Here is a 13,001-nt window from a genome sequence, read left to right on the forward strand (position 1 = left end):
TTGGATCGAGTAGAGAAGTTCATTAAACTCAAAGAAGCTATAATAATGAACAACCATGGGAGCTAATCAAGCAGAAACATTAACAGCATGAGCAAGGAATGGAAACAAGAAAGCAAATGGAGTGAAGAACTCAAACAATAGTGGAGGGAAAAAAATGGCCAGAATGGTGGAAAGAGAAGTAACAGTGGTTCGAATAAAAATGGTGACAATCAATCGAAAAGGAAAAAAGGAACCAAGGTCTACAAATTTTCTTGTCACCACAAGGAGTAATGCTCAGGTAAAAAAAGGAAAAGAAATTAATTACAAACAAATGCTGGAGAAAGAAATCATGGATGAGGAGCAAGAGACGCTGAAGTTGTCGTTGGAGGAGCCTGGTCGACAAAGGCAAGGTCTAGGATCTATCCTTCGAGACAAAAAGCGAGCTAAAGTGAAGCCTAGGAAAACAATATAAAAATGTATGAAAAACTTTGAAGTTAACTACAAGATAATGCAGACAATAAGTTAGTTAAACTTACACTAGGAATTTTATTATATCTCTGCTCGATAGCATGATCGAGCAATAGGCTCAGTAACTCAGAAAAGGCTCTCAAATTGACCCTATGATGAGCAATCTTAGGAAGCATTTCAAGCTTGAACGGAATGGTTTTATTTAATGCGTCAAACACAAAAAGAGGTGGAAAATTGAAAGGAGTCTCCTCTCTAACCACCGGAGAAATTGGAGGATCAAAAGGAGAAAGGGTTGTGTGAGTAAGAGATTGCTCAATGAACATATGATTTTTACATAGAGGATGTTGGCTGTTCTCACCGTTCGTCTTTTGATTGATAGTTTAATATACCCGACTTTTGGAATTATTTCAATAGTTATTAATGAAGCATATTTTATCCTAAATATTGTATTATAATTATTATTAATTGTTTGGATTCGTTACGAATTTTAGAATTTATCATAGCCGAAATTTTGAAAACTCTGTTTGGAACCGAACCAAATACCATAATCGGGGAAAATCTTAGAAAAATAAATTATTGTTAATAATTAATTATGGAAAACAATTATTTTGGGCAGAGGAACCTTATTATTAATTTAAGAAAACAATAAATTGGTAAAATTCTTCGAAAAATGATTTATGTTTAAAAATTAAAATATCAGTCAATTTTTACATTTAATATGCATATAGTGGCATTTTCTAAAATTTTACGAGTGTTACAAAATTAATTAAGGATCTTAATTGTATTATGTTACATTTAATTTAAATATCATGTCACAAACATGTATGTTAATCAATTGATAGAGGTTATTGGTGGGAGAGTATAAGTGGAGGAATTACCACTCTTTGTCCAAGTGGTTTTCATGAGTGCTCTTAGTTTTATAACGTGTAGATTAATTAAATGAAAAATTGGGGTCAAATGATGGCTACGTGACTAGCTATCCCTAGGACTATTAAGAGAGCTTGAGTGTTTGTTGAGTTGTAAGAAGAGAGTGTCACATGCGTCTGAGAGGTTGACAAAAATTCAAGACAACTATCATCGTTTCACTCTCACTTCTCTCTTCACTCTACCAACCAAACTCCTATCTCTCCCTCTCTCTCTCTCTTGACTCTCATTTTCATTTTCTCATTCAGTTTCTATCCCTACTCTCTCTCTAAACTCAGCAGCTCCCTCTTTCTCTCTTATCTCTAAGCAAAACTTCATTGAACCTGCAAAGAACAAGGGGTTCTACAAGTTTCTAAGGCGAGTGTGGTTATCTTTACCTTTCTCTTTTCTCTTTCTCTACGCCGAAACCTACGACCTCTCTTCGTCTCACTTTTTTGAGTTTTCTACTCTCCTTACTGAACATGCATGCAATGTTTAAGATTTGAGAAGCTCTTACAAGCTTAGAGGAAAGGAAGCTTGTGCATGCAAGGGTTTTGAAGAACGGGATCTAGGTAAGTGTTCTTAGAGCTTTGAAATATTAGCGGCTGGTTTTTTTTCTTTCTAGAATCTAAGATTTTATCCATTATCTGAAATGTTGTGAGTATTTTTTAAGAGATAAAAAGGTGCGAGGGAGTCCAAAATTAGAAAAACATACCATCTCCGAAGATTGAGCATCAAAAGGTAAATGTTGTGATTTTCGGTTAGATCTTTGTACTAGGTTTTGCAATCTGATTTCATGTAAGTTTTCTAAGGTTTTGGCTGTTTTAAAGGGTATTTATGAATGCTATAAGGTAATGATGCATGCATGGGAAGGGTAGAACACGTTTTAGACAAGGAATCCAAAGTTCCTTAGGCATAGGGTTAATTTTGTTTTCTGACAAATATGAGCTTTGACTTCCAATGGGTCTAACTCTCCAAAACATTTATAATTTATGCATTTTCATTTTGCCAAATATATTTTTTAGGGTGTGTAGATACTTTTAGAACAGAGAAATGCCCAAACATGTTCAGTATTCTTTGTTTTATGGCCTATACATGCTTGATAGGTCATATTGTTTCTTTTGGCTGATTGTCTCACCAATGTTTTTTAGAAAATTATCTCTTTGCTTAAAACTGAATATTTTTAAACGACCCAAAAATAGCAGCGCAAAACATTGCAGAATATAAACTATTTTTCATTAATTTTGAAATTCTGTATTTTAATATTACCAAGGGATTTAAAATAAACAACTTAATTAAATGCAAAATACTCATTAAGTTGTTTTCTCAGATTTCAATTTTGTTAACACTACTTATGCAACTGTATAAACAGAAACATAAAAACAGATAAAAATTCAACACACAAGAATTTTTACGTGGTTCAGAAATCCTTTTAGATAACCTGCATCCATGAGGCCACGCCTAGAGAATAAACCAATTAGTAAAGAAATAATGTGTACAAAAGCCTTGACTTCAACAATGTAAGACTCCCTCTTAAACTATTGTCGCATTCTTGTTGTACTCTTCTCTACGAATCTGGTTTTCATGAAACGCTGATTCTCTTGAAATCCCATCAAAGAAAAGCGTTTGATCACTTCCTCCAAAAGTGAGACTTAGATAGAATCCTCTCCCGAAGATCCTTATGAAACACGTTCACAATAGACACTACCTGTTTACAAATGGACTAGATAGATATCCACAAGTACACTCAGCACTCTCACAAAGACTCTCACAAAGACTAAGGTGAACAAACTTAATCTTTACAAATAAAACACTCTTCAAACTAATATAATGTTTACAAATATTCAAAAAGGAAGAGGTAAAATTTCTAAAGGCCTTGACAAGGTATTTATAGGAAAATAAATCGTCCAAGGCTATCACTTTTTGAGATCTTTGTAATCAATTTGCAAATTCCTTTGATTTAGGAAATCAGCTAGCCACATGAATTCTGTGTCGACAGAAAAGGAAACTGATGAGTTAGCAACGCCATCAGTTTTATTTGGCAGAACGAACATGGACATTTCTTTTGACCATGTTCATTTTCAACACCTTCTTTATTCCAGAATGAACATAATTCCAGAAAATAATCTCAAGATAATTGAAATACATATTTTTACCAAATAATGTTTATTTGTGATAGATAAGGTAAAAAAATGTATTCACACTAAAAATCAGCTGAATTAATTGATAATTAAACCATGAATCAATTAGGATATGCTATTGATTTTCCTCAATACTTTTAAAATATTTTGTCTAAGTTAAAGTTAGCCAATAAAGGATTTTGCAATCTCCCCCTTTGGCAACTTGATAGACAAAAATATTTTAAGACTTTATTTTGAAAGACCTTGTAAAGACAAACTAGGTTAGAGCACAATAGTAATGTAATTACTCCCCTTGCGAAAGACATCTCAATTGTAACCAATATCACAAACAAGGATAACTTTGAGAAAGAAAAAACCCAACAAAATAAATAAATAAACCTTTACTCCCCCTTGATGTCCAATAAGCCAAAGGAGTAAACACAACACCAACAAAAGACGCCAAACGAAAAGACACTTAAAGCATTCTTTTACAATTTAATTAAACTGAAAAAGAGGTAATCAAAACAAAGGCAGAAACAAATGGCCTCATTTGGAAGGACCCACAGCAAATTGAGACATCATTGTGTGCTGAAGTTGCTCTATGGTTGAGAGACAATTCTTGAGACTGTGAACTTCTGTCTGAACAGATTCCAGAGTGTTCTTGACACTAGCGAGTTCAGTGAAGACAGAATCAGCATCATCAGCCTTGAGAGCAATCCCTTTAGTCATTTTGGCAGATGAGGATTTCTTCTTGAGTTTGTAATCTACACCAGCAGTGGGAGGTGTAACGATTTCATATTCCAACCGGAGAGGCTTTTGAGAATCAAGCAACTTGTAGATCAAATGAGGAAACACCTCATATTGGCCTTTCTTTTTGGCTTTTCCTAAGGCAGTGATCTGATAAAAAATGAGAGTAGCAAGATCAACTTGGAGACCAGTCCTGAATTTGAACAGAAAGAAGGTCGTGTCAAAGGTAATAGTGGAGGTATGAGTGGTGGGAATCCAGTTGTTCATGGAAAATTTGTGAAGCACGACATAGTAATGAATAAGATCGGTCACTTTGAGAACCGAGTGTTGTTCCGAAACCATATTCTGTCCCACCAAGTAAGATAAAACCTTATCTTTCTTGAAATCCACAACATCTTTGATAACAACAGAAGGCACATTGAGAACCTTGGCAATTTCAGCAGCACTAAACAAATACCAATGGCCCCGAACATAAACTTGACCAAAAATAAAAGACTTGCTATCAAACAAACATCATTAAGGTCCCAAACCATCAAAGCCAGTTAAAGATCCCAACCACCCTTTATCCTCAATATTCTTAATGACCCCAAACACTCTATGGGCATTCTTAATGACCCCAAACACTCTATGGGCAGAGAAAGAAATTTTTTTATCACAAATAACATCTCTATGCACATAATGCTTCATATTTTTCTCATTGTCATTGAAACAAAAATTCAAAGAGTGAGCTTTAAAAGATGAACCTGTTGTGGCTTTAGGAACCACTGGTGATTTTGTGTGGATCTCAGGAATTTTCACAGCTTTCTTGCCTTTTGGAGAAATAGAAGGGTCCTCTGATGGGTCAGAGTCAGCTTCGGATGAAACATCATCATCAATTGAGGCATCATCTTCAAGGGGATCATCATGAGAGGATACAAAAGCTTTAGATGCGTCAAATTCAGATGAGGAACAAGGTGGGGGAATCTTCTTCACCTTCGTCTGAAACTTGGAGAGAGGAGTGGAACCCATGGGAGAAGATGCCTTTGATGTGGAATCTGAAGGATTAGAACCTTTGGACCTAAGGGATTTTTGAGAAGAGGAAACCTGGAACCACCCTTTGTTTTCCTTCTTGGGTGCAAGAACATCAAGAGATTCGGTGGAGTCAGAATGGGTTTTGGACGAAGCACCTTCATGATGAGAGACATCATCAGAGAGGGATGCTCGGGCCTTTTTGGAAGACCCAGGAATAGTGGCGAGCGGAGCTGCCGTTGAGGGAGGTCCAAATGGAGATTTGGGGGCTTCGAGGTCTGGAATGACCATGGCTTTGCTCGTGGTGGTGGTTGCGTCAATGAGACTGGGTTGAGACAATGTACTCTTTCAAACATTTTTCTTGGTGAGAGATGGAGACGCAGTCAATGAGCCAGCCTTCAAATCCTTGAGAGACCGAGAGCCACTTCCTCTAGTTTTCACCATGGTTGCACGACAAAGAGAGAAAACTGCCACAAGGAAAAGAGAAAACGAAAAAGAAAAACAGGAAGAAGGATGGTGACAGTTGTGAGAATGTGGCCTAGGTTGTCCAAATATAAAGAATGAGAGAGATAGGGATTTGATCTTTATAACTTTTTTGAGAATTAAAAGGAATATACACTTTTGAAAGTGCACGATAATATCCAAAAAAAAAAAAATAACTGCCAACATTAATACACACAACAAAATTGAGAAACAAGCCATAATAGGAAACTTTTTATCTTAAAAAAATATATGTGATAAAGACAAAACAAAATTGATACAATATGCCCTTTTTGATACACACAGATTTGTTTCTCCTTTATATATATATTTTTATTAATATTTATTTAATTATTTTATATATATATATATAACCAAATGTACCTAAAATACCCCATTTTGATTTGTGCCCAAAGTCTTCGTGCCCTTGTCTGTGGAGAGAGAAACAATCATTAATTCATAACATAATTTTACTATAAGGTTAGGAGATATATTTAATATAATTCATGCTTTTATTTTACAAAAAATATCACAAAATAATTACTCCTGTCACAAAAAATATTTTATCCAAATTAATGAGTGTGTATGAGTCTTAAAAAATTTTCCAACAGTATATCTTAAGCATTTGTGTGTGATTGTGAAAGCAGAGATCATTACCCTGTATGGAAATTTTAGCCTTTTTTAGGGACATTGCCTTATGTGGCAATTTTTAGCCTTTTTCTCAAAGAGTACCCAAATTAGACACTTTCACAATACACTGAAGGCAGCCTTTATCAGTGGTAGAGTATCTTCTACATAATTTTTGTTACATAGTTCCAACTTACTCAAAGATAGCAATTTACACAACAGTGTAGGTAGCTCTATTCTAAAATGGAGCCTAAAAATACTTTTCAAGGATCAAATGCTCATACACTACAAACACATATTGATTTGGAAGAATATTAATTGGAGGGACTATTTATTTTAATTTTTTTTTTTAAAATGTGCATGATATATATTAACTATAAACTCTAAGCTGAAGTAAAAATACATTTTGACATAATGATTGAGAATTTTTCGGTGGACAAGGACAAGAAGAAATCATGCAACTTTTTCTAGCACAGGGATATGGCACAACACAAACAAACATTAATTAGGACACACCCCCAAAAAATTCCTTAGGGAATCAAACTTGACTGTATCAAGCGCTTTTGTAAAAATATCTGCAATTTGTTTGTTTGTCTCAATATATTCTAAGACCAAACTTTTATTTTTAACAAGTTCCCTGATGAAGTGATGATGAATGTCAATGTGTTTAGTGCGAGAGTGTTGAATAGGACTTTTTGAGATATTAATTACACTAGTATTATCAAAAAAAATTGTCAAGGTGTTAAGATCAAACCCATAATCTGTCATCATTTGTTTCATCCATAATAATTGAGTACAACAGCTTCCTGCAGCTATGTACTCAGCCTCAGCAGTTGACAAGAAGACTGAATTTTGTTTCTTGCTATGCAAAGAAACCAGATTGTTTCCCAGATAGAAACATCCACCACTTGTACTTTTTCTGTCGTCTGCATTGTTTCCCCAATCAGCATCTCTAAAACAAATAAGGTTAGAGTTTGTTTCCTTTGAGTACCAAATTCCATACTCCTGAGTAACATTCACATAGCGAATGATCCGCGTTACAGCTGTCACATGGGATTCCCTTGATACCGAGCACATACCCCCACATTGTAGCTAATGTCAGGACGACTAGTCGTGAGGTACAGGATACATCCAATCATGCTTTTATACAATGTTGGATCTATTATTACACCATTTTTATCCTTGGTCAGATTGACCGTGGTTCCCATTGGTGTTTTGCATGTTTAGCAGACTCCATCCAAAATTTATTGATTAGATTTTTTGCATACATACTTTGGGAGATGAAGGTTCCATCTTCTGAATGTTTCACATGCAGTCCTAGAAAATAGTTTAACTCACCTACCATGCTCATTTCGAACACATCTGTCATTTTCTTGACTAACTCCTGCACTAAGGTGTTAGAGGTAGAGCCAAAAACTCTATCATCAACATAGATTTGAGCAATAACTATATCACAATCAACATTTTTGATGAAAAGAGTTTTATTGACTCCGCCTCTTCTGTAACCATTAAAAATAAGAAATTGAGTCAATCTTTCATACCAAGCTCTAGGAGCCTGTTTTAAACCGTAAAGAGCCTCAGGATAATGTGGATCTTCAAATCCTTTTGGTTGTTCAACAAATGCTTTTTCATTCAAAATTCCATTTAAAAAGGCAGATTTGACATCCATTTGGAATAATTTGAAACCAACAATACAAGCAACAACCAATAGCAATCTTATTAACTCAAGTCTTGTGACAGGGAAAAAAGTTTCATCGAAGTCAACTCCTTCAATTTGAGTATACCCATGGGCAACTAGCCTAGCCTTATTTCTTATTATCGTACCAAATTCATCAGTTTTATTTTTGAAGATCCATTTGGTACCAATAACATTGGTATGATTTGGTCTAGGAACAAGAGTCCATACCTCATTTCTTGTGAATTTTTCTAATTCCTCTTGCATTGTGTTTATCCATGATTTATCAATCAAAGCTTCTTTCACATTTTTTGGTTCAAAGCTAGATGTAAAGCAAACAAATTGAACCAATTCACATACCTTTTTCTTGTGACCATACTTTCTTCAATGTCACCAAGAATGAGATCTGAAAGGTTATTCTTTTTAATTCTGGCAGAAGGTTCTCTCTATATTGAATCTGTGATGATTTCTGGGCCTTCCTTTATTTGTCGTTCAGACAATGTTGGAACAGATTCAGCTTCTGTTGCAACTTTTTCTGTATATGAAAGCACAACATCACCTATTGCCACATCAGGAGATTCCGTCTGAGAGGTTTCATCAATGAACCTATCAATTTCTTCTTGATTGGAATATTCAGAAAAGTCTTTTAAATCATCAACAACAACGTTGGATGATTCCATAACAGTTTGATTTCTCATGTTATAAACACGATAAGCTCTACTATTCATAGAATATCCAAGAAATACTCCTACATCACTTTTTGAATCAAATTTTATGATATTCTCACGATCTCTAAGAATATAGCATATACACCCAGAAACATGAAAATAACTTACATTGGGCTTTTTACCTTTCCAAATTTCATAAGGAGTTTTGGAGGTACCTGGGCAAAGAAACACTAGATTGATTGTGTAGCAAGCAGTGAATATTGCCTCTGCCCATAATCTTTTGGACAGTTTCTTACTGTTCAGCATGACTCTGGCCATTTCCTGCAAGGTTTTATTTTTTCTTTCAACAACCCCATTTTGTTCAAGAGTTTTGGAAGCTGAGAACTCTTGAGAAATACCTAGAGATTTAAAAAAATCATCATAAATAGTATTCACAAATTCCTTACCATGGTCACTTATGATTCTCACAATCTTACCTATATTGCAATCCTTTTCAACTCTTAATTTTATGCAAAGATTTTTAAAGGCATCAAAAGTGTCTGATTTTTCCCTTAAAATGTCGACCCAAGTAAAACGAGAAAAATCACCAACACACACAAAGATGTGCCTTTTTCCATTAATACTTTCAACTTGAATAGGACCCATGAGATCCATATGCAAAAGCTCTAGAACTTTTGAAGTATTAATTCCTGTAACACTTGTGTGGGAGTTTTTTAATTGTTTCCCCAACTCACATGGTTCACATTTACTTCCAGATTCTTTACCCAATTTGGGTAACCCACGAACTAACCCTGCACTTGCAATCTTTTTCAAACTTTTAAAATTTATATGACCCATTTTTCATGCCATAAGTCAGTGGTATTACCTATTGTCGAATGACATGTGAGAGTTGGTGAAAGTGTATAACAATTATCAATAGATCTATATCATTTCAATACACTCATACCATTTTGATCAACAACATTGCAATCATCACGAGAAAAATTTACTTTGAAGCCTTGATCATAAATTTGACTTATGCTAATTAAATTAGCCTCAAGTCCTTCAAAAAGCAAAACATTTCTCAATTTTAGTAATCCATCAAGACTTAGGGTACCTTTTCCAACAATATTACCTGACATACCATCACCAAAAGTCACAACACCACATTTCAAAGATTTGAAATTTGTCAGTATATTTGCATCACCTGTCATATGTCTAGAACATCCACTATCAAAATACCAAGAATTAGAGGCACGAGATTTATGACAAGTAAAAGAAGCAAGACAATTTGTTCTTATTTTTAATATCCAAGCACTTTTTGATGGTTTTTTCACAACCTCTTTTGTTTTACTATAATGATTGAAATAATTATTTTTGAAAAAATCATCATAGTAAAACATCTGGGCCGGATGTGCCCTTCCACTCCACAAAAATGACAAATTGGAATGAAATAGCCTATTTGATTTCTTTTGAGAAACTTGGTCTGTTTAACAGATGTGGAAACATATTGTACTTTTGTAGCATAACCTGTCTGAGATGTACCTGAACAGACGTTAGTGATTGAGCCAGAAAGAATGCCAGATTTCACAAAAATGGTGTTGCCTTTTGATTTAAAACCATTAGATCCTAATCGAGAAAAATTACCAGCTTTTTGTCCTACACAAATAACATAATCCAATATCCTAGAATTTGGATTAAGCATTTTAATACCTTTAACCATGTGATTAATTTCTCTCTTAATTTCACAATCTTTGGCAATAACTTTATCCTCAAGATTCTTCACAATGTTTTCAAGTTCATCATTCTTTTTCTGTAAGGATTTGTTATTGCTTGCCATTAAGTGATTATCAGAACAAACCTTTAACCATTGATCATACATATCTTTGCACGATTCTTTCAAAGAGTCCTCATCCAGATTAGACTCACTGGATTCACATTTAGAGTTTTCTTCCTGAACTGTGTTGTTCAGACAAACAAGCCTTTTATTAACCTACGAATTTATAGTTAATCCAGAAATAACAAAGGTTAAGGCAAGGTTTGAGTTATCTTCTTCATCACTACTTTCAGAGTCTTGATCACTCCAAGTAGCTACCATTACCTTTTTATTTTTCTTCAGTGTATTGGCACATTCAGATTGAATATGACCAAATTCTTCACATTCCCTGCATTGCACACCTCTTTTATTGTTATTGTCAAAAGGTTTAGAGAAATGATTACCTTTGGAAGATTTGAATGTGGATTTTTTGTTACCAATCTTTTTCATGTATTTTTGAAAAATTTTGGTCAACAAAGCCATCTCATCTTCATCATCATTTTCATCTGAATCTTTCATCTTTGATGATTTGAGAGCAACTTATTTTTCTTTGGGAGCACTTGGTTTTTCCTTTTGGCGAATTTGCTGATTGAGTTCAAATGTTCGCAATGAACCCAATAACTCATCTTCTTTCATTGTGTCAAGATCTTTTGCCTCCTCGATTGCTGTGAGCTTAGTTTGAAACATGTCAAGAAGCACTCCAACAATTTTTTGAACTAACACATTATTTTCCAATTTTTCACCCAAGGCAAAATGTTCATTAGCAATGTCAGATAATCTTTCATAGAAATCAATGAGAGACTCAGTTTGTAGCGTCCCAAATTTGCTAATAAGGCTTAGGGCCTTGATTAGCATGCCTGGAGGGCAATAAGTGATTTATTATGTTAATATGTGAATTTGATGAGTATGTGATTAGAAATGCATGTTTAGGTGAATTAAATATGCATGTGGGTCCGATTTGGTTATTAGGGGCATGTTTGTAATTTTAGCCCGATGTGGGCCATAAATGCAATATTTGTGAGTATTGTGATCTTTACCACGTGTGAGTGGTAATATATTTGTGATGCACGATCTGAGACAATCCTAGGGAGCGGTTTAGCTAGGAAGTCACAACGGGACCCAATACCCAACTCGGGGCAAGTCAAGGGATATTTCGGGTATGAGACATTTTACTGGGTTATCGGGTTATGAAAATAAATATTTGGTGATATATTTGAAGTTAGAACATTTAGGAGGGAATATCGGGGAAAATTACCATTTTTCCCTCGGGGACGTTTTTGGTACCCCGAGCCTTGGAGGTAACTTAAGTGACTTAGGCTAAGTAAGACAAAGAAGAGAAACACTTAGAATTTTCCCAAACTGACCCTATCTACCTATCACTTGGTTTTTCTCTCTTTGGGAGCTTGAAGACTGAAGAAAGTTCTAGGGGAATTAAGCTAGGAATTCATAAATCTAAGGCTTGGATTGTGGAAGGAGTAAGCTTGTGAAGTTGAAGAGCAAGTGTGGATTGAATTCATCCTTCAGGTAAGAGGCCTAGTATTAAATTATCTGAGTTTATGCAGAGTTTTGTTAGAGTTGTACGTTTATGCATGTAAGCTGAATGGTGGATCACTCTTGATTATTTAGATGAGTTTTGGGATTAGATATAGGTTAGGTTTTTCCATTGGGACAATTCTAGAACTACTGTTATGATTAAATTGAGTTGTGGGATTGATTTTGGGTTTAATTGGCTGGGTTTTTGTTGTTAAAATAGGGGATTTTCTTGGTTCGAAGGGGTCGGTCCGCGGCTCTATTCTTGGTGAGTCGCGACCCTCTAGAACAGATGCTTGAGACATCCTCATAGTGTAGACCACGAACCCAAGGTCTAGTAAAGCGCTTGGGACGGCATGGCCGCTATGTGCTTAGCTTGTTGGCTGCCTGGTTGTATGCTAATTGATAGTTATGCATATGTTGATTGTTTGTGTTGAGTTTTCTTGCTGGGATTCGACTCATGGGTGCTCTATGGTGCAGGTAAGGGCAAGGGGAAGGTCGACAAACCATGAGTACAGAGAGCGGGGAGCGACGTGGACATGTTTGGCCTGCCTGGTTGCCACGACCATGGGAATTTTTGGAGATGATGTGTCTCAATCTGGATTTTGTCTTTTAGTCGACTTTAATCATATTTTTGAGCTGTAAATATTTCTAAACAGTAATTTTGGGATCCCAAATGTATAACGCTTTATAATTTCAATGAATGATTACATTTTAAAATTATATGACTTTTATTACAGTTTAGCTACACTTTTAACCTAAAACCTTGATTAGTGAGTTAATTGCATGTTTTAAACTCACTTAGTAACGGCTCTAAGGAAGTAGGGCGTTACACAATTTCTATCATTCTAAGATTTTCAAATCATGTAGTTAACATAACAAGCCTAGAACGCTTGACATCAGCAGTTCCTTCAAATTGTGTTTGAAGGATTTCCCAAGCTTCTTTTGTAGATTCACTAGAGGGGATTAATTTTATGTATCCTTCACCAACTCCATTAAAG

At 35.1% G+C, this 13,001-nt stretch overlaps 1 long non-coding RNA gene across 1 annotated transcript; it reads left to right on the forward strand.

Annotated features, from left to right (window-relative positions):
* Positions 1-1,508: 1,508 nt before the first annotated feature.
* LOC133804989 (uncharacterized) lies at positions 1,509-12,665 on the forward strand. The gene is made up of 3 exons (XR_009878736.1): positions 1,509-1,922; positions 2,024-2,091; positions 12,481-12,665. It is a non-coding gene; the product is annotated as an uncharacterized LOC133804989 (long non-coding RNA).
* Positions 12,666-13,001: the final 336 nt, after the last annotated feature.

This window comes from Humulus lupulus, chromosome X (assembly GCF_963169125.1).
Source record: "Humulus lupulus chromosome X, drHumLupu1.1, whole genome shotgun sequence".
Lineage (NCBI taxonomy): Eukaryota > Viridiplantae > Streptophyta > Magnoliopsida > Rosales > Cannabaceae > Humulus > Humulus lupulus.